Below are 27,149 nucleotides of genomic sequence, written 5' to 3'. Positions count from 1 at the left end.
ACACTGGCATCACCTAGAGAATTTGTTCAAATGGATCGCTGGGTCCCAGTCCCAGAATTTCTGGTTCCATATGCCTGAGGCAGGACCCAGACTGCACTTCTAACAAGTTCCCTGGGGGCTGCTGATGCTGCCAGTCTGAGACCACACTCTGAGGACCACTGGTCTAGCAGGCAGGTGGGCACAAGCTCAGAGCATTAAAGTTAGGAGGTAAAAAAAAATGTAAGTAATGACAACCAGATTGCATTTCATCCTCTCTTCCTCACAGAAATGAAATATCAGCGTATGTTATTTTAGCCAACAAACGTCAGTTGCCACCCACTCACACACTTGGCTGAAGACACTGCCTGTATCTCAGATTAACAAGGGCCCTCCCACCTTTCCTGTCTTTCCTTTCCCTCCCTAAGGATCTGCATGGGGGTGCTGATCCCATCCAGTCTACACATCTGCTCTTTTCAGAGCTGCACCATCCTTACAATCCCCTTCTTCCTCCTTCACCACCAATGCACCCACAGCCAGGCAACCGTGAGCACCTGGGCAGCACCTGGTATGCCGTTGGCACTCACTGAATACTAGCTGCTGCCCTTCAAAAATCCTAATTCCTGGGGTTAAAACAGAACCCGCTAAGTTAGTGGCATGCAAGCATGAGGGTGCCTTTTCTTTCCCTCAAGGCTACAAACTCAGCAGGACAACTTGGATTTTCTCAATTTGTAATTAGTAAGTCGTAGATCTTAAAATAGGATCCCAAGCAGCCATATCACGTGGATGGTTGGTGAGACTGGGAACAGAGAGGGCAACCAAGGACGCCGTGTTGCAGACTGGCACCTGAATATTTAAAGCAAGTTCTCTCTGATAGGTGACATGCAGGCAAACAAATTAGTGACCACAGAAAAATATCGATTTTAAAGCTGCTATTACATAAAAAGAAGCCAGGTAAAAATATCAGATAGCGTGCTTTTTTTATTACTATTATTTGGCTGCACGGAGCCTTAGTTAACGGTACTCGGCATCTTTGCTGCGTCACTTTGGATCTTTCATTGCGGCACGCTGACCAGGGATGGAACCCACGTCCCCTGAACGGCAAGGCAGATTCTTAACCCTTGGACCACCAGGGAAGTCCCAAGCATGCTTTCTTATCTGAGATATTTTATAGAGAAAGTTCTGGCTTTTTCCAATGATAAACCGTCACCTCCCAGTCAAATAAAATCAGATTTTCTATGATCTTTACTAGAGAAGAAACACCAAGTCTGTATGTATGATGAAATTGGCCCAAAGTGACTGTTGGGGCAGGAAATCAATCCACTCTGTGCCGAGAGCATTCTGATTTTCTTTTTCATTCTTACTGAGATATAATCAACACACAGTTCCATGTAAGTTTAAGGTATACTGTGCAATGACTTGACACACACACATACTGCAAAACAATGACCATGATTAAGTTTAGTTATGAGTTACCCTACCCATCTCCTCATTTTTTCTCCTGTGATGAGAACTTTTAGGATCTACTCTCTTAGCAACTTTCAAGTAATACCTTCCAGCAGCATCAACCATAGTCAGCAAGTTGTACTAAAGTTGCTCATGAGAAGTAGATGAAAAGTGAAAATGTTAGTCACTCAGTCTTGTCCAATTCTTTGTGATGCCACGGACCGTAGCCCACCAGGCTCCTCTGTCCATGGGATTTCCCAGGCAAGAATACTGGAGTGGGTTGCCATTTCCTTCTCCAGGGGGTCTTCTTGACCCAGCAATCAAATCCAGGTCTCCTGCATTGCAGGCAGATTCCTTACCGTCTGAGCCACCAGGGAAGCCCTGGGAGAAGTGGATACTTCATTCGAATAAGGTCTCCAGATCTGCTCCACCCTCACGAAAAGCCTCTGATGCAGGTACTTGGTATCAGTAAGAAAACCAAGGTGTTAAGTGACTCATACTAGATATTTCAGTAAGTAAACAGCTGAGAGTCAAACTGTGTTCTTTCTGATTCCAAAATCACACCTACTTTTCCTCTAAGCAACCAAGTCATCAGCACCCATCTTTCCTTTACGGGGAGCATGCATAAGGCTGGTCTATTTTAAAAGAAGAGCAGTTTTCAAAACTGACCATGGAAACTCAGACAATCCGCTGTGTACCAAATGACAAATCAGAAAAGACATCACATTTTTTTGATGATCAGATTTCCCTAGAACCTGCAGGAGGGTAAAAAATGATTGAATATGGAATATTTTTACTAGAATGAACAAAAGTGTCTTTGAGACCTTACAAGCAAACTGAATAAAAGGAAAAATTTTGATAGTAAATGCTAAACTTGTACTACTCCAAATTTATTTTATACCTCTACTGTTTTGGAGGGTTTTTTACAAATGTTAACAAAGTGTTAGCGTTCAGATCAAAGAAAATGGATTGTTAAGTCCATTATGGTATTTATTTTAAGTATGTCTGAATACATATTAAAAATTTCCACTGTGATGGGGTGGATCATTGGACAGACCAGGCCAACATTTTTTACCAGTTACGCTTACATTTTCCCCTTTTCTGGAGATAAACTCAATTAATATTTCCACATCCTGAAACTAGTAGTTTCAGTATCAAGACTTTACTTTAAAACAAATGCAAAGTCTTGGCCAAGAAAAGTAACAATAGAAAAATAACTCAATAAAAATAGAGTTTCTGAACTCAATAAAAATAAAGTTGGTGGTTATTTTAGCAAATGACAGTCTTTTTGTATTTAGTAACGTTTGTGTTTTTGTTGACAACACAAGTATATTAAAATGCATACAAAGGTATATGTTTCTATTCCCTAAAGAGAAATTCAGATAAATAAATACAACTGTACAAATTATCCTTAAGCCAGTTGTTAATTCAGTTTAGGCACAATATTTGGGAAATTATAAATAAAAATTTTCCATAGCATCAAATAATTTGGTATCTAACTTTCTTTACCACATAGGAAAACTAAATTGATTTATAAGTATTCAAATTTATATGTAAGCAATTATCAAAAATAAAGTGTAATTCAAATAGAGATATAATGTGTAATGATCAGGTGAGCAAATTTATAGAATCTTTCTATGACAGAGAATCTAAGTGTTTACCAATTTGGAATTTAAAGATATTGACTTAACCCCCCCCCTTTTTTTTTGCAGTACTGTGCAAATTTTATTATTTATCTATCTCTAACATTGTAAAAATTTTGCATGCAAAGTATATCCATTCATATTCAAGTATCCAAGTTTGATGAAGAATATCTTAATAGTCTACATATCTTGGAAAGGTAAAATATCTTCAGAAATGTTTTTATGTTTTATGTATAATCATGAGTTAATGAGAAACATGTACAAATAATTTTTTCTTATTCACGTGTGTAATCAATCACTCAGTCGTATCCAACTCTTTGCGACCTCATGGACTAAAGTCATCAGATTCCTGTCTCCATGGGAGACAAGTATCCTTTCCAGGCAAGGATACTGGAGTGGATTGTCATTTCCTACTCTAGGGGATCTTCCTGACGCAGGGAGCGAACCCAAGTCTCTTGCATCTCCTGCATTGGCAGGCAGGTTCTTTACCATTTGAGAAAGAAATTAACAAATATCACCTTGGTTTAGATTGATACTAGAAATTAAAATAAAGATGTGAATGTTTCTGAACTCAAAAATTACTGATTTTCCTAGAAATTATTTAGAATGTTAACATAGAGAAAAATACAATTTAAAAAAGGTGTTCATATAAATATCTTCAGTTTTGTTTTTTATTGAAGTATAGTTGATTTACAATGTTTCAGGTGTACAGTGAAGTGATTCAGTTTATGTGCATATATATATATATATATATTTATGCTTTTACAGATTCTTCTCCATTATAGGTCATTACAAGATGTAGAATAGAGTTCCCTGTGCTATACAGTAGGTCCTTGTTGTTTATCTATCTTATATATAGTGGTGATTATCTGTTAATCCCAAATTCCTAATTTATTCCTCCCTACCCTTTCCTTGTTGGTAACCATAGGTTTGTTTTTTTAAATGTCTGTGAGTCTATTTCCTTTCATAAACAAGTTCATTGGTAGCATGCTTTAACTCTTAAAGCAGTGGTTCTCACACTCTATTGTATAAAAACTTGTTAAACACGGGTCTCAGACTTAGTTTCTGGAAATCCTAACTCAGCAGTTCTGGGGTGATGTTCAGGATTCCCTATGGATCTACAAGGACCACAAGGTTAGTTTTGATGCTACAATTTCAAGAATCATCCTCAAGGCAAAGCCCTGCTGGAAGCCTGTCATGTCATCTCTGGTGGACACTCCTCTAAACCACTTCTTTCCATGGCCTTGACTTCCATTAGACACTCATGGGGATAAGAAAGTCACCCCCAGAAAAATACTATCCTGAGGATGATATTCTTTTTGACTACTGCTAAGTTTCAATAATGTAAACACCCAACAAAACAATCCCTTACAGAACTTTAAAAGCCAAATGTGTCTTAGTTATCTCTATGATGTCTGGTGGCCCATATGACTGCATTCTTTTTCTTCATTAAATCAACCGCTGGGACTTAGCTTGTTTCTGTTGGTATTTTAAGATTATTTGAAATTTGGAAAGAGTCTGACTTGCGCAAAATACATACGGATGACACCTGGAGTGATGACTAGTTGGGGGGCTAGTTTCAATCCAAGTGCCCTCTCCTCTGAATAACCAAACTGACCCCAGAGAAGCTGGCAAAGGTAGTTATTTGGATGTTAGTTACCTTTCAGCCATGGACAATGAAAGTCATCTGAACCACTGACCAAGGGATGAGAAGCCTCTATGTTCCACTACTGATCCCCAGAACTGTCCAGTCCCCAGGTACAGGAGGCCGAGTATAGCATCAAGAGACCGAAAGTCAGTCCTCCTCTTACTCCTGTTCAAATACGTCTCAAAACTCCCCTCTTGTCCCCTTCAAGTGCCACTTGAGGGTTTGTGAAACGCTTTGTTCAACCAAAAGTCCAAAAGTGTCAGGACAAAGTTGACTTATGAAATTCAGAAGCTAGTGATGTTTAGTTGCTATCTGTGTGTGTCAAGCAAGTCAGAAATAAAATCTGCAGCTTTTTCTTTCCTAACAAACGTTACTATTTAAAACAGCCAACCTAACAGAATTGAACTTTGGCTTCTTCATTAAAAGTATATCTTTTCAAAATTAAAGAGTTCTAAATATATGCAATTTATGCAAATAGATATTTTCCTAGGGCACCTATGGAATCTCCCTACACACAGTGTGTTTTTCAGGGCAATAAGTCAAAAGAACTCTTCATATCAAGGGCACATCGTGATTTCTTTCTAAAACGGGACAGAGTAGACCATGGAGTAGAGTGCAAAAACATATATTAAAAAGCTGGAGGAGATGAATGAACGAGTAACAGAAGCTGATGATTTAGTGCTAATGGTTCACTGCCTCCAAAGAAGGGCTCAAGCTGAGCGGGACAAAAAAACTCAGTCATCACCAGAAAGGAAAGCAAAGGATGCTGAAGGTTTGCAGTTTCAGTATCAGCAACCCGGGGAGGACACAGGGAAAAGAGAGGTTGCCCCGGTGCCTTGTCCAGGTGGTACCATGGTCCCCAGCTGGGCCTCTGGACAAAACCATCTCATGTAAACCTTAAAGAGGATTACTCCTCAAGGAGCACTGTAATGAGACCTTAAAAGACTGAACAACAGCAGCCTATCACGGAGGCAGGCAGTCCCCGTTCCCCAAAGTCTTGCTAGCAGAGTTACATCAAAGCGAACGGGCACCAGATAGCAGGCTGCCGGAGGAATCCCTTATCTCAGCTCTAGCGGATGCGGCCGCTGCGATTGTCTTGAACTGCCACCTGTCCCAGGCATCTTTGAAGGCAACGCTAAGCCTCTGATGGATCTGACCTCCTTGAGCTGAGATCCTTTTATGTCTTTCTTCATTTTCTGCCCTGCTACATTCTTCCCCCGCCATGCACGCGACATGAAACAAAGGGAGTTCTCACTCCTGACTCACTGTCTCCAGCCATTTGAAAGCAAAGAAAAACAATGTTAAGGATTATACTCCACCCGTAATATGGAGCGGTCCTCGGGAGACAAGCCTCTTATTTTTGAGTGTAAGTAGACCACATTTATGTGGAGGAGCTTTACAAATGGTGGGTTCAATGGCACTGGGAGCCAAGATCCCAAAGCTGCATATCTGTGATAACTTGAAAACATAGGAATGATCCTATGGAAACTGATTAATAATCTCATTTCTGAACAGGAGGACTACACGTTCTAAAATATTAAAACACACTTACCGAGTCAGCACACACTGGGACTTGAAAAAAAAAAAAAGGATGGCAACAAGCAGATGTCCCCAAACCTGATTCAACTTAAAAGAATTTCTTTCAGAAACAAAATGATTGGAGGGGAAAATATTAAACACCCACACATATCGCAGGTGAGAAAAGTTTAAAAGCTGAACTAGTTCTCTCTGGGGCCTTTCTCAGAAGCTGGAAGAATCTGACATTTCCGAATCATATGAGGAGGAAGGGCAGTGTCTGTTACTCTGAAAAGGTCTTCCATTTAAGGAAAAAGAACACTGCCGCCATCCAAATCCATCCAATACAAGATTTCTCAACAACTTGCTTACACTGTCACACAAATCTGTCTCCACATACCGCTTTCACAATACTCATTTATGACTATTTCTCATATCTAGTGAAATTCCAGCACTCCTTAGTGACTCATTAGGAGTGGTATTACTTTAATATGCAGCCTCATTTCACTAAAGATTTTAGACAGTGGGAAAAACTCATGTAAAAAGTTGAAAATGCTAACTAAATAAAAATACAGTCAGAGAACAGTTTAGCTCAGGGGTCCCCAACCTCTGATCTAATGTCTGATGATCTGAGGTGCAGCTGATGTAGTGATAACAGAAATAAAATGCGCAATATATTTAATGCACTTGAATCATCCTGAAATCATCCCCCGCCTCCAACCCTGGTACATGGAAAAATCATTTCCAAGAAATCATCCCTGGTGCTAAAAGGTAAGGGACCACTGCTCGAGAGGGTCAAGATGAAGAGAAAGCAAAATAGAAAACATGCAAGCCATAGATCTCATAGACTTAGTATAGCAGAGCAACATATTTAAATCTGAGTTTCCCAGTAGCCAAAGGGAAAAAGGAAAGAGTCAGACACATGATATTTCTTTTGCAAGAAGTCAAGAACACACCTTATTTTAGTGTATATCATGGTCTTGTGTTCTGCATGTACAGATAGCTAAACATTTCGGAAAAGCACATACTGCAGGTGAAATAAGCCAGCAATTCTAAAACTGCTGTCAGAGCCTGCTGGTCTGGCTTCTGAGGATCCAGCAGAACAAACACAATGAGGGTCAGTTCAGAACCAGTCCTGGCTCCAACACCACACACACTTACACTGCCCACTGCAGCTTGACCTCACCCATTCTGGGCTGATTCCAGTTCTCTCAGTGGGAATATTTACCTTTTCCGTTTTTCACCAGCTCTCCACCCCAAAGACTTGCTCTCTGATGGACAGCCTATCTTCCCGCTTCTGACACGGCTCTCTGCTGCAGGCAGCCCTGCCAGTAATGAGCCTTTTCAACGTGCATCTCAGGGGCCCTACAAGGGGTGGACCACCGCTCCCAGGCTCTGAGCAGACAAACAGCCTTATCCTCATCTCTCCAAACTGGGGTAAAGGCGTTTTTCCCTGACACTACAGCTCATTACACGATCTTCAGGGATGCATGATTTAAAAAAGGAACACACTGACATTTACTTCATGTGAGGTGGGCAGTGTGTGTTTAACGTTTTGAAATCTCTTCGCCTCCCTCATCTCAATGAGATCTGACTTGCAAAACTGTTTGCAGCCTGTGGGTGGCTTCTATCCAGCACAGGTGCATCCTCACAGTTCACTATGCCCACTTCTTAAACACGACCAGTTTCCACCATGAAGACTAGATTTAAGAGAGCATCAACTTAACACCTTTATATCCTCCTAATACCTGGGACAGGTTAAAAATAACTTTTTCACTTTAAAAACAAGATAAGTGTATATAATAATGATTTTTCTGAGTTAATGATTTCTTTGTGGTGGCATTAAAATGGACCATGTTAAAAATAAATTAAAAGCACAGTGTATTAGTCAGTGGCCTTAAAATAGACTTAATATGCAAATAAGAAACAACCAAAGATAAAAGACACATATGAGAACATATATACATGTAGATGTCAGGAGAAACATTTTCCTGTGTAGCAAGTCTAAAGTTATGGACACTTGATTTAATATATAATTTGACAATGTCATCCATTTTAATTGTATATTATAATGTTAGCCCGAGTTGAACTAGGTAATTTAAATTTCTACTAAACCACCATATTAGTTGCTTTTATAAAATCTGTTTGAATGAGAAAAAAAAAGAAAACATAAACTAGAGGAAACTTCTCAGGAAATGAATGACTGGCTCTTTCAGCGAGAAGGATAAGAATTTTAAACGACTTTTTGGCTGGAATGTCAGTTGCCTTTGGGAAGTTGTACTATTTAATTTTTGTACATTATTCCATCCAATAAGTCACAAGGATCATGCCTAGTTTTTATCGAGGTAGGGCTTTATCCAGATCTTAGAGTTCAATTCCATTATTTTCAAGCTTCTTAAATTTGTAAAACCATAAAGAGAAAGTAAGACATTCCAAAAGCTAAAAGCGAAAAAAAAAAAAATTAAAGAATGATTCAGTAGCCTCAAAAGAGATCCTAAATGGAAAAGGTCAGTCCATGAGCCACACTTTCCATGTGTGTGAATATCTTCTTTAGGGTGACAGCCCCATGTAGAGAAGTGAAAGAAACTGCAACCATGCAAGGGTCTTTCCCAAAAGGGAAGCCGACTTGCTAGATGCTTTTAGTTCATTCTCTCATGTCATTCCTGTTACCACCCTAAAAGGTTGCCATGCAGCCCCCATTTTAAAGACAAGGAAACCAGAGTTCAGTGCTTGTCCAAGGGCAGACTGTCAGAAGCTGATAGAGCAGGGACTGGACCCTAAGTTTCTTTTTGCAGTAGAAACTTTTGGCAGTAGAACAAAAATGCAAAATCATCACTTCTAGTTCAAGATGGCAGGCTGGGAAAACACTTTTGTCCCCCCTCCCTCTGAGGACCTCTTTGACATAAAAACATGGAAGTAAATGTTGGAATGATGATAAAATATGAACAAATGGTAATAAAATGTACTGAGTACACACTTTGTGTGGGGCACCTCTCACCACCACACCACACACACCCACACACAACTTGGAGAAGAAACAGCAGCTGGATAATTATAATACCTACTACTTACTAAGCCCATCTGCTATCAGCCAGCACGGCAGCATGTGTATGTGTGTGTTACTTGCTCAGTTGTGTCCAATTCTTTGCGACCCCACAGACTGTAGCCCACCAGGCTCCTTTGTCCATGGGATGCTCCAGGCAAGAATACTGGAATGGGTAGCCATTCCCTTCATCAAAGGATCTTCCCGACCCAGGGATCAAACCTGAGTCTTCTGCATTGTAGGCAGATTCTACCATCTGAGCCACCAAGAAAGGTAGGAGCTTTATTTATTCAGTAATTCAATCCACAAAACAAGTCTACGAAGCAGGTGCTGCTCTCATCCTCATTCCCAAGACGAGAAAACCGAGGCTCAGAAAGGCAGAGGGATTTTCCCAGGATGACACTTCTGGAAGTGGCACAGCCAGTATTAAACCCAGGTAGTCTGACATTAGAACCCATACTCTTAACACTGTCAATGAAATTAATAAAAACCAGGACAAGAAATTTCAATGACTTCCCACAAGATACAAAGAAGATAAGACTCAAATCATAACTGAGGCTTGTAGAGAAGTCTAGGTTATTCTTTAAGGGAGCAAAGATAAATGTGGTGGCCAGTCCAGCCAAGAAGACTTTGGCCGGAGACATCTTTACATGGAATGAGGTGTCCATCTCGTGCCTGTCTGTTGCCCCACACACATCAGTACAGGTGGCTGGCAACTGAGCTACGGCTTTATGCTTCTTCAAAAACAACAACAACAACAACAAAAATGAATGCACTAGTGTTGAGCAGAGTTCCCTGCTCTATACAATAGGTCCTTTTGGTTATCCACTTTAAATATGGAAGTGTGTACTATGTAATGACCTATATGGGAAAAGAATTTTAAAAAGAATAGATGACTGTATATGTATAACTGAATCACTTTGCTATACATTGAAACTAACACAACATTGTTAATCAACTATACTCCAATATAAAATAAAAAGGTAAAACAAACAAAAAAACAAATGTGCTGTCCTGGGAAAGCAAGTTCATTATGAATATTGGAGCCTTCTTCCCATCCCAGGTCTCTCATTCAAATACACTCCCCACGAGAGTCATACCAGCTCTTACCACTGCAGGGTGCCTGACCCCTGATTGGGCCAAGCCACACTCACTCTCACTGCTTCCCGCCATAAAGCCCTCCTGGTCCTGGCATGTGGACAGCCCTGCTTTATCTCCCAAAAGATGAACCTGGCAATAGATCTGCACCGTTAGGATACTTACTCCAAAGAAAGGAAACCAGGGCAACCTCCATCCCTGAGGTTTTAACACGAACACTCACTCACACTCCGGATCACTAGGATTATGAGGAGCTGGAAGGGTATAAACGAGAATGACCAAAATAAACAAGAACAACTAACCCTGCAGGAAACTTTTGGAGAGTTTTGAGAAAGCATTATGTACAAAAGAGCAAGATGCTGAAAAACAGAGCCATTGAAAGGGTCTTTTTTAAAGAGCCCTTAGAAATTAAAAGTACAATGGCCAAAATGAAACTATCACCAAAAGCACTGAAAAGTGAATTCAAGAAAATTTCCCAGAACACAGAACTGAAAGTAAACAGATGGAGAATGTGAGAGAAAAAATTAGAGACACAGAGACATAACTCAGGAGGTCAGGCATTCAACTAAGTAGAGTAACAGAAGAGATAAAGGATGCATCTTCAGATTGGAATGATCCACCAAGTAGTAAGCAGAACGAATGAAAATTTAGCTTAATTTAATTGAAAATACCTACATCTAGGGACATGCTTTCAGACTACTAAATTTCCAAAGTTTCCAGACAGGAAAAATAAGCCATTTACAAAGGTATACAAATCAAACAGGCATCAGACTTCTCATCTACAACTTTGAGTGTTAACAGATTTTTAAAGTTAGAATTCTAGCTAAAAGATTAAACAAAAGCAAAGGCAAAATAAAAGTATTTCATATAGGCAAGAACTCAAAAAGTACGTCTGTCCTCTACTGTTGGGAAGTTACTTGAGGTACCCCAGTAAAATAAAAGAATAAACTTAAAATGACCAAGTTGTCAGACCCAGGAAACAGTGGTTCCAACCCAGATGACTGTGAAGGGATGTCCTAACACACTTGGTCAAGATTAACTGGGAAAACGAAGTGCCCAGGAAAGCTAAGTATTCCATCTTAAGGGCAAAAGATACGGTTGCGAGGCTAGGGAGAAATGTAAAGATAGTATAAAGGCAATACTAGAGGAAAAGGTAAAGTAACTACAAAAAAGCAACACACTAGTATGTATGCTATTAAATCAGGGTAAGAATAGACAAACCACTTGTTCTTAACTCTAGACACATCACCATCAGGACTCACAAAGGAGTTAGTGATGGGGACTTCCCTGGTGGTCCAGTGGTTGACTCCATGCTCCCAATGCAGGGTACCTGGGTTCAATCCCTGGTCAGGGAACTAAATCCTGCATGTCATATTAAGAGCCCACACACTGCAGCAAGTGCTGCAACTAAGACCTGGCAAAGCCAAATATATTTTTTAAAAAGAAGTTCGTGAAGGAATTCCCTGGCAGTCCAGTGGTTAAGGACTCCATGCTTTCACTGTCCAGGGTCTAGGACCAATCCCTGGTCAGAGAACTAAGACCCTGCAAGCTGCGAGGTGAGGCCAATAAAATAAAATAATATAAAAATGGACTTAAAAAAAAGAAGTGAGACACTAGTATTTATGGAAAGAAATGTAAGAGCATTTCTATAGCTTTGAGGCTAGAGATGCTTTATTGATTTTCAATTTTTAAAGTCAACCTATGGACAAAAACATAGCAGATATGGTGCTGATTGTAAGATACATGGAGATATTAACAACTTTGACACTATGACAGGAAAGTTTGGATTCAGGAGATTTCAGGGGAGGGCGGAACCTTAATATCCTCATCTTTTAAACTGGAAAATCAAAAGTTACTATGAAAACTTGATGAAGAAAAGAAACAGAGGTTTAAGATAGTCTCTAAAGTTATAAAAAAATCACAGCAGACAAAAAAAGTTAGCTATAATACCAATATTGAAAGGAAAGGAAGCCCAGTGTTAGCAAATTAAAGGTTAACTGTCTTATTGGAGAGTTAATAGACCATACTGAGTACAATATATCGAGAGTTGATATATCAGGAACTAAAGGTATTAGCACATACTGCAGCTGTAATTGTTGTCTATCAAAAGAATTAAAACAGAAATATCAAAAACAATCCTTGGGTCTAAGGTTGGAGCAGGAAGGATGGGGCAACATTAGCTTTGCATCCTAAGCTCTTGTGAACACTATAATTTGTAGAAGTGAGCATGTGCTATAAATAAAATTTTAATAAAAATGTAATAAAATGTTAAATTATAAAGAGAACTTAAAGCTTCTTTCTGGATCTTTTCTAAGGATAAATAACAAACCAACATTGGAGTAATCAAACAATCCCCAAATATGACAAAAAATGTTCAGCTTTTATAAATCATGTTTTTTTCCCCCGTTTCATTTTTACAACTTTCAAGGAGAGGCCTTTGCTGGTACCTGACTCAGCTTTTCCAGTTTGGAATATCACTCTGAACTCCTGAAATGGCCTGGAAGCCCGTAGCTCCACAAGTTGCATCCCGTTTTGGCATCCTCAGGACATCAGCTTTATCTGTTCAATTAAATCAGACATCCTTTGACAGAGATGAACCAATAGTCACAGGGTGATTTTGTAAAACATTTAACTGAGAGCAAAAAAAAGACCTTAAAAGGTATTTAGAATAAAATGAGCCCTAATGAAGATAAGAATCTTTACTTACCACCTACCACCCTATTGTTCTTTGGAAGAAATGATGCTAAAGCTGAAACTCCAGTACTTTGGCCACCTCATGCGAAGAGTTGACTCATTGGAAAAGACTGATGCTGGGAGGGATTGGGGGCAGGAGGAGAAGGGGCCGACAGAGGATGAGATGGCTGGATGGCATCGCCGACTCGATGGAGGTGAGTTTGAGTGAACTCTGGGAGTTGGTGATGGATAGGGAGGCCTGGCGTGCTGCGATTCATGGGGTCGCAAAGAGTCAGACACGACTGAGCGACTGAACTGAACTGAACTGAACCACCCTATTAAGAATCAGTTTACAGATATAGAAAACAAAATTATGGCTACCAAAGGGGAAAGCGGAGGGACAAATCAGGAACTTGGGACTGACAGATACATACTGCTATATATAAAACAGAAAAACAGAAAGGACCTACTGTAGAGCACAGGGAACTCTATTCAATATCTGTAATGACCTATAATGGAAAAGAATTTGAAAAAGAATATACATATATAACTGAAACATTTTGCTGTATACCTGAAATACTGTAAATAAACTATACTTCATTTAAAAAAAAGATTAAAAAAAGAATCAATTGCTTTGCATATCACCATATCCCACTGTTATCATCCCCAAGGCCAAAAGCCTTTCCTTCAACTTCAGAACACAAAAAGGCCACCTTTAGGATTAATTTTAGGAGAAAAAACTTTTTAGGAATGTTGAAAGAATGAAATTCTTTAAAAATGCAAATCAAGCAAACGAAAATATAATATCTAAGCCATCAGACTACAGGGGGGAAAAAGAGAAAATGAAGCTCCAACTTCTCTGAATCTTTATTTCTAACATGGCTGTTTGCAAAACGAGGTTGGCATTCAAATAAAGCAGGTACTCTGGAAGAACTATCTTACCTTGGTCTCAGATATTATTAGCTATACAGGACAAGTAAGGATAGGACATATTGCTGATGCCTCTGAGGTCAGTAACTCCAAAACCTATCATAAGGTACAACCTGTGGAGTCTCTAGCCAGTCTGCATCCAGGTCTCACTCCCAAACCCACCAAGTCCCTGTCAACCATGGGTGTTGGGCCCTCCCACAACAGGAGGGCCCATGTTTCCACATGACATTATCATCCTGTAGGATCTCAACTCTTCTCCAAGGAGGGGCAAATCAGAGCCCTAATATCAAGCTCTGTTTAACAGAGCTTCTAATTGGAATCTTCATATTTGAGACAGAAGGCAAGAGCAAAAAATCCATGCCTTAGAGTCACGCTCACCTAGTGACTCATTAAGAGAGACACTTCAGAAAATCTGAACATTAATAGCAGGAGACTAGCATCAAAGGGACAAGGCTTTGCTGCTTTCAAAAAGAACAGATTTTTAAAGAAGATCCTATTGGAGCAGATTTCTAAAAAGGAACTGTAAGGCCAGTCTCCCAATTCTTTCTCTGTGGAGCGGGGTGGGTTGTGCTGACCACTCGCCTCGACCATTGCTGGGATATTTTACAGTCTGGTGAAACATGGCCATCAAAATGAAATATTAAGTTCAAGTAACCAAGCATGAAACGGACTCATGTTTTAAAATAATCTAGTACCAATGACCCGAAACTGCACTTGAACTTTTCATGCCTTGGACTCATTTCCTTGTTCCTTTGAAGTATTAGATGATGGAGAAGAGACGGAAGGAGAATTTTAGGTAGCCTCGATGGTACACAAAAATGCCAACTGAAACTTTTGCCTATGGGACTTCCCTGGTGGTCCAGTGGTTAAGATTCCGTGCTTCCGTGGCTAGAGTCGCAGGTTCAATCCCTGGTCAGGGATTGAACTAGGTTCTGAAAAAAAACTAGGTTCCAGAACAAAAAAAAAAAAAAAATTAAAACTTCTGCCTGTCCTAGCTCAGAAGGCATGCCTCTAAAAACCTAGACAATCTATTTTTCATGAGCTTATTAGACTTTAAGAGCAAGAATTGCATGCCGGATGAAAGCCACTGAGGACGCTCAGGTTCTATCAGTCATATGGGAGGTTTGGTGACATCAGCAGTGACAAAGCCTATTGTGCACTTCCTTGGGGACCGCGACCATGCACGCATCACTGGAGGGCCCTGGAAAGATTATTAGAGAGAAAACAAACTCCCTTGCTTGGCTGAAATATTAGCAAGGGTCATGATCAACTTACGTGAAATCTGTCCCCCATCAAAACTTGAAAATTCATGGGAGCATTTCAGATTGCAGTTCAGAACTCCTCATAAATTAATGAAAGTCAGACATGAAAGTTAATAACAGCTGGAACGGATCAAGCGGAAAGAAAATGCAGCATCGGCATATGCGTTATGTGAATTTCTCAGAGTCCACAAATTTGATATTTGGAAGGAAGAAGGGAAATGTTAATTAGGAGAAATTTCATACTGGATTTAAATTTGCCATGGAGTCAGAGCTCTATTGTAAAACCCCGCTGGAATCAGAAATCACCCTCCCCAGACCTGGGTCGTGCCTTTCATCCTGTTATTTTATACTTGTTGATAGGGGACTTAATTGTTTTCATGTGTTTTTTCAGGCGATCTCTCCCCAAAATATAAAATCAAGAGCCAGGGTCATACTTTGTGTTTCTACTGTGTGTGGTGCTAAGTTAATGTTGGGGAATCAATAAAAATATCTAAGTCATTCCTCTGCCTTCTCTAAACACCTTAGAGCAATTTTTCATAGTTTTTAGACTGTTCTAGTTATAAAGATCTCAGGGGATCAAAGTCACCCTTGAAAGACTCCACCTTCACTTTTATTATTCTCCTGGTACAGAGGAAGCTTTGTTACAACTTGTATCTTTATTATCTGATCCTGATACATCTCAGGTCAGATCGAGTCCCCTAAACTGTAAGTCTATGAAGATAGGATCTGATACTCACATCAGTCTCTACAGCAAATATCAGTCCTGCTGCGGGTCCCTGAGAGAAAGGGATCTCCCTGGTCTTCTTGACCGTCTTCATGGATTTGCTTCTGTCTTTACCTTCCTTGGCATCTATTTCCTTATTTGAATGTCCCTGTGTCTTTTTAGCCTGCAAAGGCTGTTATTCGTATTCAATCCTTTTCATCTTTCCTCATAAATCATTCCTCCAGCTCCTTAATCATGCTTAACTGTTTCTCCCCAGGATTCTTTCTGTTTCTCTGAGACACCAAAAACCAGGAGACAAGGAACTGCCCATTTTAGTGGGACAACAAGATGCCTTCCTGTGCAAAGACTGTGGTTCTCTTTCTCTCCCTCTCTGATATAAACTTTCCAAGTATACTTATAGATAAAGGGATGCCCTCTCCCTGCCACTTCCTCCCCTGGCTGGGCAGGGTGGCCCACTGCCCTGGTGTCACACAGGCCAGGTGGGGGCCCAGTGGCCTCTAAGCAGTGGGGGGAGCTGTCCCCAGACAGGCCTAGATGGGGCGAGACACTGCATCATACTGGTGACACGTGAAAGCCCAGTTACTTACACAGGCTGCTCTTTGGAATGGAGAGTTCAGGTAATGAATCCATTGTGGATCCAATAGACAAGCCTGTGGCCCAAGTCCCTGTAGGTCTGCAGGAAACGGGGACATGGTGAGGAGACAGAGCTTAACAAGTGCACACGGGGCCTTCTTCTCTGACTCCCAAACCCTAGGCCTAGAAGCCCAGACTCAAACTGGCCCTGGGAGCAAGCCACGCAATCACTCCAGACCTCAGCCTCAGTTAATTCAGCTGCCAGGTGGGTTTGTGGGAAAAAAGAAATGAGATCATGTCACGGGGGTCTGGAGCCCAGCAGCTGGCACACAATAAATACTTCATGTGAGCACCAGTGTTTCCCCACACACTTATTCCCCCAAAGTAGAGACACAGAGAGGACCGGGAGGCCTCCCCACACTTAGGTCATAGGTAACTTCCAATCTTTGGGAGAGTCTAAGCTGCAAAGCCATTTCTCCTTTTCTCCCACACAGCCACGTCCAGAAATATGGCGAGGACAGGAGTGGCACTAAGCACACCTGTGCCCACCATGCTAGGATCCAACAGTACAGGCCTGCAGACCCACGCAGCAGGCAGCCTGCCCTCTTAAGGCCCTCCAATCCCTAGCCAGTCCCCGTTGGCAACACCAGCACCCAGTTCTGGAAGAATCCCTGAGCTCCCAACTGAGCCAGCCTACATAGGTCTTGGTGCAGACCGGACTGCCATCTTGAAGTCTCAGCAGTTACAGGGCATGAGCTAAAGATTTGTGCTCTGGAGCCCAACTCTGTGAATCCCAGTCGTTTCAACCACTTTGAGCCAGGTAAAAACTGACTTAGCCTTCCTGGACCTCAGTCTCCTCGTCTGTCCATGGGGGAAATCACAATGAACTCCCATGAAGTTGTTGCTGGGATTTCACGAATTACATGAATTCAAGCAAAGCCTGTACCATACTATGTGTTACAGAGGGAGGGCTCCACTTCTGCCAGCTATGGTTTCTATTTGGGGCGTGGGGTGGGCAGCATGTAGGATCTTAGTTCCCCACTAGGGATCAAACTCGCATCCCCTGCAGTGGAAGCACAGAGTCTTAACCACTGGGCTGCCAGGGAAGTTCCAACTATGTTTCTAAAAAGGGGAACCAGTTCCCATTGGGCTACTGCAACACCTGTTGAGAGCTGCCTCCCAAATTCTACACTCCACTCCTTCATGAGAGTCCCCACACACCAAAAACATGATATTCCTTGAGTTAAAAAAAAAAAAATCAAACCATGTCACTCCCTCCATTGGCTATCCATTGGCCTACAAGATCCCCCCAACTCATCTCCCCCACCTATTTCACTGCCTCACTAATCCAGCACACTTGCCTTCTCTCTGCTCCTAGACGTGGCCACAGGAAATCCACAAATTCCACTCTTAAAGTGAAATGCCCTCCCCTTGGACCTTCCCAAGGTTGAACTCCTTTTTGTCACTTGAGTGTCAACTGTAAAAACATTGCCCAGAAGGGTCTTCTGTTCTGCCTGCCCCTTGCAAGGTACGAGTCTCCACCCCGACTCTCACCCCAGCACACCATCTGTCTTAGTGGACTCGGAGCACCTGCTGTGCTGTCTCATTGTTGATGTCCCTCCCCCCATGTTTGGTGTATTTCTCCTCTGGCTAGAATGTGGGCTCCACGAAGGCCTAGACCTGACTGGTCTTGGCAAACACTGCCCCCTCCGGACCTAGACAGTGTCTGACTGATGACAGACTCTCAAAAAGATACAAGGAATTTTTGAAATGCAAATGAAGATTATACATCATGTACCCAATGGAGTAAGACTTGAAGCACATCGCACCAGGGTTCTGATCAGAATAGTCGGGGACACTGGAGGCACTCAGGTGCCTCCAACTGCTCATCAACTGTCTCTCTATATCATCAATTTTGGGAATGTGAAAGGCACAAATTATGCTCGAAACATCATTAAAGATAAAACATAAAGGCTACATAAAAATGCATTTCATAGCATTATATGCTGTGTAATATATATCCTGTATATTAAATATGAAGTAAACTGCGCATTTGATCAAAAGAGTCAACCTATGCGGTCAGAGTCTTTGAACTAAGCTGGAATCACAGACGCTGGTGGAGGGGGAAGGGAAGTGATGATGTTCCTTATTTAAAGGGGAAAAACAGGACTGGGGAAGGAAATCTGAAATCTCGTCAAATTCAAATGCAGGCTTATTTCACAAAAGCCAACAGAAAAAAGAGTTGGTGTCTGTTTCCTAGGATGCTTCGTGCACACTTCTCTGCTCCTCTCTAAACCAGGAAACAGGCTCCCCTTTGATCCCACTCACAAGTCAGGAGCATAATCAGGATGCAGATTTGGGTCCCCCCAGTGGATGAGTAAACACCCAGCTTCTTAGAGTGAGCTTCCTCTGACCTACACAATGCCCACTGATTAGCCCTGCAGCCCCCCACAGAGAGAACTCATGAGTACCCCCCCCCCCACCCCCGCCATCTCCCTTAAGACTCTTTCTGTCCAGGCTGGATTGCGGGCTTATCCCACTTCTGGAAGTCTTTGTTCTCATTTTCTCCCAGTGGCATTAGCTACTAGATTTCCCAGATGAATTTCACTTTGTTATTCCTGGGCCCTTTCCCCAACCTTGCCGTGGGCCCTTTGCACAACACCTCTGGCTCCACTGATGTCAGAGGATTTGAGTTTTTCAATAAAGTAAAACTTCAGGTTTTTTAAATTTTTTATTGTGGATCTTATATTCTGAAGTTAAAACATGTCTTAATACAGAGCATTCTTAATTCATTGGCAATGAAGTTGCACTTATTTCCCAGTGTTTAGGGTTTGTACTTTGAGACCAAGATGCCATGATTATGAGGGTTATCTAATACAGAAAAGCTCAGCAGCTGGAGAACAAGTAGATATCATTTTGTTGTCTTCGAAAGAAAATTTAACACAGGGCACTGGGGAAGCAGTAGCATGTCCTTGAGGAACACAGGACGAGGAGTCAGCCAAAGAAGTCAGGAGGGTCTGAGGATGAAATTGCACACGGGCAAATCAGAAGGAGGAAGTGAATTAAATCCAGGACAAATTCTGGGCTGGTGATGGGAAACACAGTTACCCAAAGATCTGCTTAAATATGCAAACGCCATGAAATAAGTCTTAGGGCTTGCCCTGGACTCATGCAGCAGCAGATCAGCTTCTAGGAAGCCTGCGGGCTTGCACCTCTACAGCCTGTCTCCTGTCACTCTCTGACGTGAGCTCCACTCCCCAGCCCCCTAGTTCTCAGGTCCTCATGAGCGTCAGTTTTTCCTTTGGCCTTTATATCTTCGCAAATGTCTCTCTACCTCTACCACAAATATTTTTTCAAGTACAGCTTTCTCCAGGAAGCCTTCCCAACTCATCAAGTCTGGGTGAGGTATGTGTGTGTTTTCTACTCTTCAGGGACTCTGTATCTATCTTTTATTATACATCCTTTATACCGACTTTCAGCAAGGGCTTATCTACTTGTTTTACTGTCCCACTGGCCTAAAGCTCCACAGAAGCAACGACCTTGTTCTTTCTGTCCAACACAGGTTAGCACTTAAGAGACATTTGGTAAGCATGATTAACTAGCAAATGACTGACAGGTGAACCGAAAACACAAACAGCTAAATGAGTCCAGAACTTTCTTCATGTTGTTCTAACAGGAAGAAACTCATCAAAAACTTTGGCTGATAAAAAGCCAGGAGACACCCCCACCCCAGCCCACAAAGAAGGGAAGATATTAGGAAAATGAAAACAATGCGTTTTAGGAGAGACCCAAAGTATGGACCCACATGTAAAAGCTCAAAGGATTGAAAGTTGGATACTTTTCAAAGAGTTCTGCAAGAATCCAAACTCTATCAGAACATAAGAAGGACAGAGCCATAAAATGCCAGATCGGCAACCCCATATTAAAGCAAACTGTGCAAGGCACAAAGAAAAATCCAGCCCTTTTACTAAGTGAGATGAAGATACAGCACAAATTTATAGGTACAAGATCAAGAAAGCTAAAGCAGAGCAGGAGATGCAGCTTTCAAGAGACATCAAAGGTAACATTCTTTAATTATACAAGAAAAAGGAGGAGGGGGCCAAGGATAATGTTGCCTCTGTTAGAAAATGGGCTAGGAAGCTGTGAGCAGATGGCTATGAAATGGCAGGAGCTGCTGTGTTTCTCATGCTTTTTCTCAAGGAAGGAGGGAGCGACGGAGGAGGAAAAGAAACTAGACGCAACTAAGAATACTGCCACTGGTGCTGGGTGTTGGGTGGGTAACCAAATTAGAAAAGGAACGAAATTCCATGGAATATTTAAACAATTGGATTCATGATCCCAATCAATTTGTCGATGGAGGATCCCACTACCAGGAATTACACACATACTTCCACACTAGTAAGTTGGAAAGATGTTACTGAAACCGTGAATTGCCTTAGAGGTTACTGAAGATAAGAGAAATCACTGAAATTTATTAAAGGGCAAAACAAATACCATGCTCACCTTAACCACAGGAAGAATACCTACCTGTTTGATTTTAGATGGATACACAGGAGATCTCCTATGCAAATCCCATGGTGTTTAAAATGAATTGGTCCTCATCTAACTCTGAGTAAAGTGTCAATTTCCTCCAAAGAACCACAATGCACGTTGTCTGAGCATCCTGGCAGTTCTAAATGTGCTGCAGGTATGTGGAAGCAAATACTCTTGATGTTTTGCAAATGAACATCTTATAAATGAATTAATGTGTCATAAACACTTTAAACCTTGCCTATGTTCAGAGAGGATGGGGTGGGGAGTACGTTTGAATCAGAGGTTGACTATAGTGAGTAAATTATAAAATGGAAGCAGAAGCTTCCATTTCTTCTGTTTGCTGAGGAGCTACCTCTGACCAGCAAGCTCTGGATCAACTTCATCTCCAATGTTGACAGGCCAAGCAATGAACAGCTCACTCCTTCTCTGTATTAACAAGCCCTCTCGGTCCTGCCTAGGAACTCTGGTGGATAGAAGAACAAAGCACTGCCCCAGACATCACCTTATTCTAAAGAAGATCAGGCCAACATACACGGACAACCCAAGCTGTGATGCATTTCAGGGTCTTACATGGACTAGGGGTGTGGGGTAGGAAAAGATCCTTGTGAGATGGGACTTAAGGAAGCCTTTCAAAGGAAGTGCATCATTAGACTGAAGACTGCATAGCATTTGAAGGTGAAGAGAACAGGCAAGAATTATTCTGAGATGACAAGAGCCTGAGCGGGGCAGCCTGAGCAGTGGGCCAAGGGAGCCAGACTTGCCTGCAGGGGGCACTGTTAGGGCAACAGAGAGAGACAGGGCCAGGCCAAAACAATAAGCCAACTGCTTCTCTCTAGAGCATGGTGTCCCTTTGTCTTGCCTTTCCATTCCTCTCCTAGAGGAATGGGCTTCAAGCTTCTCCCTGGTCCCCTCTAATAAGTATGTCCCCTAAATTCAACGGATAAAATCAATAGCTCTTTCTCCAAAGGTCACAGAGCTTCTCTTCCATCGACTTCCAGTCTCACTCACTGTTTCCCAAGACTCATGTGTAGAGTCACAGTCATGTCAAAGATTCAGTGGGGAGTAGAATCTGGAGCCTCCTAAAAATGATTCCGAAATTTCACCACTTTCTGCAGGGTTGCTTGCAGTGTGCTGCTGCTGCTGCTGCTAAGTCGCTTCAGTCGTGTCCGACTCTGTGAGACCCCATAGACGGCAGCCCACGAGGCTCCCCCATCCCCGGGATTCTCCAGGCAAGAAGACTGGAGTGGGTTGCCATTTCCTTCTCCAATGCATGAAAGTGAAAAGTGAAAGTGAAGTCACTCAGTCATGTCTGACTCAGCGACCCCATAGACTTCGGCCCACCAGGCTCCTCTGTCCATTGGATTTTCCAGGAAAGAGTGCTGGAGTGGGGTGCCATTGCCTTCTGTGTAGCTCTATTTTTAAAAAAGTCTGTGAACATGCGATCACTATTTCTGGTGTTAAAACATTTACCTCCAAGCTGCTGAAAGAAACCTTGGATCATTACACTGAACTTCTAAGAGAAGGACAGGAATAAGCAGGGAGCTTTTCTTAAGCTCACAAATAAGTTTTGCAAAGCTTCCTAGACTTATCTGCATCTTCCCACTCCAGGTCCTCCCATGATTCAAGTCGACTAGCTCAAGATGCAAGACAGGCAGCAAAGCCCCCAGACTAGGACCCAACATCAGGCTTTCTGGTGAAACCCTCCAGTTTTCGGGGGGTTGTGGTGGGGAGGGAGGGAGGAACAATCACAACATTCCTGATTGGTTTCCCAACTGTTCTCCAAAGATGGAAACGACAGCCTGGATGAGAAGAGAACTGTGCACCCGGGGAGCTGTCACTGTCTCTGCAGTTTGGTCAACACCAAACTGTTCATTTGTGCCTCGTAGGCATCTTTGTCTTTCACAGCCTCCAGATGACACTCCGAGAGTAAAAGAAATGTGAGCAGGTGCGTCTATTAAATATGTAAAATACACCTCTTCCCGTCTCCTCACTTAGAAGACGGATCTCTAAAGGGTGTGGAAAGTCACCTAACATAAAGACAGACAGGTAGAAAAAATATCTTCCGTGCCTTTTTTTTTTTTAGCACACAAGAATGCAAGTGGGCTCAGCACATCAGCTTTCTGCAGAAGATAAATGCTAGCCAATTAAAAATTCAGTTTCTTTTCTTTAAGCTAATTCCTCAGGTTTTTGCTAATTAGCAACTAATAGTTCTGTCATCTGAGCTGGGAAACATAAGGAAGAATACCAGCAGTATGTTTTCAATCAAAGCATTTACATGGAGGAATGAATCATAGTTTCCAGGAGGAATAACTGCTTGGGAGCAGTTGGGGGCATAAAGAAAGCAGTCTTCACACAACTATAAAACTGGAAAAGAGACCTGAAATTTTAGAAAAGGGGGCATCTTTCTAAACCCTCCCCACCATAACAAAACCAGCGGGGGACCTGTATGACATGATGGTGATTCCAAGAAACTCCCCACCAAGAGCCCAGCAGGGATAGTTAAAAAACTGCACACCACAGTCCAGAAGACAATGCAACACATGTTTTCTGTAACAGGGAAGCAAATAAAAGTTAAGTGTCGGCCAGGGTACAGGAATGCTTTAACTATTATGTCACCTGCCTTGTCTTTTATAAACTTGCCTGTTTATAAAAGAAGAAATGCATGGTGGTAAGTGAAAGCCGGGAGTGATGGTGGTTTGGCATATCTGGCTGCAGATGAGCCAGGAGCAGAATAAAATCTTTGCTGAGAAATCTTTGGGCTGGAGATGGGGGTCATCATCCTGACTCCAGGACATGCAGGTCAGATTCCCCAAATCTGGTCCCTCCCATGCCCTGCCCAATTACAAAGCACGAGTGATCCCACAGCAGCCAGCCTGTCAGCACCACTCCAAGTCTGAGCCACGCGGCTGGAACATCTACTTTCTTGCCTTGATATACACCGCTTCCACAGCTACCCTTGGCGAGAGAAAGCCCCCAGTGCCCTCTGTGAGGATTTTATTCCAAACACATGTTGCAAATGTTTGAAGTGCCCGCTATCCTGGGGTTTTCTCTTTTTCTTTTTTCTAAAAGTCAAACCCACAAAACCCAAAATACTTTGAATCCCGCCTAAGTGCAATTTGTGAAGATGCAACATTGCCTACCCAAGTATAACAGAGCCTTATGCAATAAAAATTTTACAGATGTCCTTCTGAGGGGAAAAACGATTTTCCTTTTTCCGGTCTTACAGGAAGCCTGCCCACACATTAGAAATACAAAGTTAGTATATATAGAAGCACAAATTAGGCATCTTGGAACGTCTGCGTTTTCCAACCACAGAGAAACGCAGGAATACTGTGAGAGTTCACAAGCCCAGCTACACTGGATTAGAGAAATCTTTCCCTCCAAGGGTCTAGTGGGGCTGGCAGATGACTCAAGGGAAAAGAGAGTGACCTAAAAAGATGTCTCTGAACCTTTAGCTACCGAAGGTCCACAATCAGTTTGTGTGCTTGACAAGGCTGCCGACGGAGACAAGGTAAAGAAACTTGGCCAAACTTTTACATCTCACTTGAAAAAAAGGGCACTTTTCTCACACGCTAAAAGATTTTTGGAAGATGTGTCAATTTCAGCTTCCCATCTGTCATTTACCTGGATAATTTAAATCCATGTCAGATAGGTATTATTACAAAGTACCTAAAAAAGCACTCATTATACTGGTAGAAGATTAAGTAATCCAACTGGGTTCTAAAAAAATAGAGTCATGTCCTACTGACTTCTTGGAGCTTAGTTTAGGACACCTTTCCATCATTTACCATGAACACCTAAATAATATACCTTTCACTTTTCCACAGGCATTAAGCTTGTATTTATTATATAAAACACTTTCTGGTAGGAATTTTAAATGTTAAAACTACTCCAACTCATGTAAAAGGTTTAAAAGTTCTCTGCTCCTCAAATAGGAAAAAATGACAGTCCATCCTTTAAGATTCAGCGAGAAAGACTTCTGATTAGAAGACTGCAGCACCCCATGCTAACCCCACACTCTTTCCCTAAGAAAAGATTTTTTTTACAATTCACTCCATCTCATCTCTAATCTGTGTTTAGAGAAGACACTGACCTTGGGGAATCAGAAAGGCAGGTCTGACAGAGAAAGGCCAGTCTACACTGAACCAAACACAATTGCAATTCTGACAAGACACCTTGGTTTGGAGAGTGAACTTATCACATACAGGTGGTGGTGGGGATGATGCTGCTGCTGCTCATGATGACGAAGATGGAACAGGAAGAAGAGGAAGAAGCAGGAGAAGGAAAACGAGGCAGAGAATAGAGAGAATCCCTAATGATTCAGATGCATTCAGCACTAGCCAGAGGTTGTACAAAATATTGGTATTTTATTGGCACTGTCTCACTTAATTGTCACAAGGACGCTGTGGGGCTGGCAATCTCATAACACTCCCATTCAACAGCTGAAAAGGGATCCTCAGAGGGATCTTAGAGGACAAGCCCACTTGGCGACAGTCACGAGGTCAGTATGTGGCAAGGCTGGAACATGAGTGCCCCGGTTGCTGAGCCAATCTCCAGGACTCCACGTCCATATGATGGATGTAACAATAGCATTTATTCATGCCCAACTGAGTGAGTACCTTGGAATGCTGCTGCTGCTGCTGCTAAGTCGCTTCAGTCGTGTCCGACTCTGTGCGACCCCATACACTGCAGCCCACCAGACTCCCCCATCCCTGGGATTCTCCAGGCAAGAATACTGGAGTGGGCTGCCATTTCCTTCTCCAATGCATGAAAGTGAAAAGTGAAAGTGAAGTTGCTCAGTCGTGACCGACTCTTAGCGACTCCATGGACTGGAGCCTACCAGGCTCCTCCATCCATGAGATTTTCCAGGCAAGAGTACTGGAATAGGTTGCCATTGCCTTCTCCAACCTTGGAATGGTGGGGCAGAAAAACATTTGCCATTTGGTGACAGACAGCCTACCTCACTTGTAAATTATCCAATGATTTTATAGTGGCTTGAACAATACCATGGGAAACGCTGAAGCACAACCAACCTATAGGTTCGATGTCTCTTCAACAGAGTGACAAGCAATGGTTCCAAGAGCCATCAAGAGTTTTCCAGCGCCCTGTGCTAGTTCATACTCCCACTGGATGTTGGAGAAGGAGGTCACACACAAGCAGGGACAAGGGTCCCAGGTGTGCAGAGATCCCAGCCCCTCAAGGGATGAGGAGAGGACTCAATGGGCAAACCGTTAGAACAAATGGGCCGAGAGCAAGCTGCACGCTGAACAGCACAGAGAAAGTTAACGGTCATCTGCCTACTTCGATCAGCTGTCCTGAGCAATTAACTATTCACTAATTAGTGGGCATCTGGAATGAAAAACAAAAGATAAATATGAAACAGGGCAAGTCTGTGTTCCCACCCAAGGGCACAAACGATGCAGGGCATGTATGGCTGATAATCTAGACTTCATCCTTTTTCAAAAGTAAGCATACTCTCAGGGAATATTAATATAGGTAAGGAGCATGTAGAGTCCCTCATATTTTCTGCATGGATGAGATCTAATAGAGACCCATCCACAAAAATACATTGTAAAAAACTCAGACATGGGCTTGGAGAAAAACTCTACTGACAACTATTGTAAACTCTCATTCCAAAAATAAAGGAAAAATAAAATGAAATAAACCTCTAACGAGGAAAGATTATACATCTATAGTCACACACACTATACATCCTCATTTCTGTAACTGTAGAAGTTAACAACTGTAGCCACAGGGCTGAGAAGCACTTTTTAAACAGAAAAGTTGCAGGCTTTTTGAAAAACTAACAAGAAGCCATCGAACCTTTTCCTCTATGCCTCTGACCACTTAAAAAAAAATTCTCCCTCCACTGAAAAAAAGTAATGTATCTTCCATCTTTACCAACAATATAATATGGTTGGGGAGGAGGGGGTAGCAGTTGCTGAGACTTAAGGTTGTGTGAAGCACTTTGATCTGCGCCCTGATGAGGGAACATTCCCCTCTGCTTCAAGCCAATTAATGAAGGGATGAAATTAGCTTTTATCCTGGGCACTTTCTTGAACCAAAAAACATGCACTAATCAGCT

At 42.1% G+C, this 27,149-nt stretch overlaps 1 protein-coding gene across 5 annotated transcripts in view; it reads right to left on the bottom strand.

Moving 5' to 3' along the window:
* GLI3 (GLI family zinc finger 3) overlaps positions 1-27,149 on the bottom strand; it is a 318,180-nt gene that overhangs the window by 187,678 nt on the left and 103,353 nt on the right. The gene's annotated exons all lie outside the window — the stretch shown is intronic.

This window comes from Bos taurus, chromosome 4, assembly GCF_002263795.3.
Source record: "Bos taurus isolate L1 Dominette 01449 registration number 42190680 breed Hereford chromosome 4, ARS-UCD2.0, whole genome shotgun sequence".
In the NCBI taxonomy this organism is placed as follows: domain Eukaryota; kingdom Metazoa; phylum Chordata; class Mammalia; order Artiodactyla; family Bovidae; genus Bos; species Bos taurus.
The sequence above is the reverse complement of the archived record's forward strand: the minus strand, read 5'-3'. Positions and strand labels throughout refer to the sequence as shown.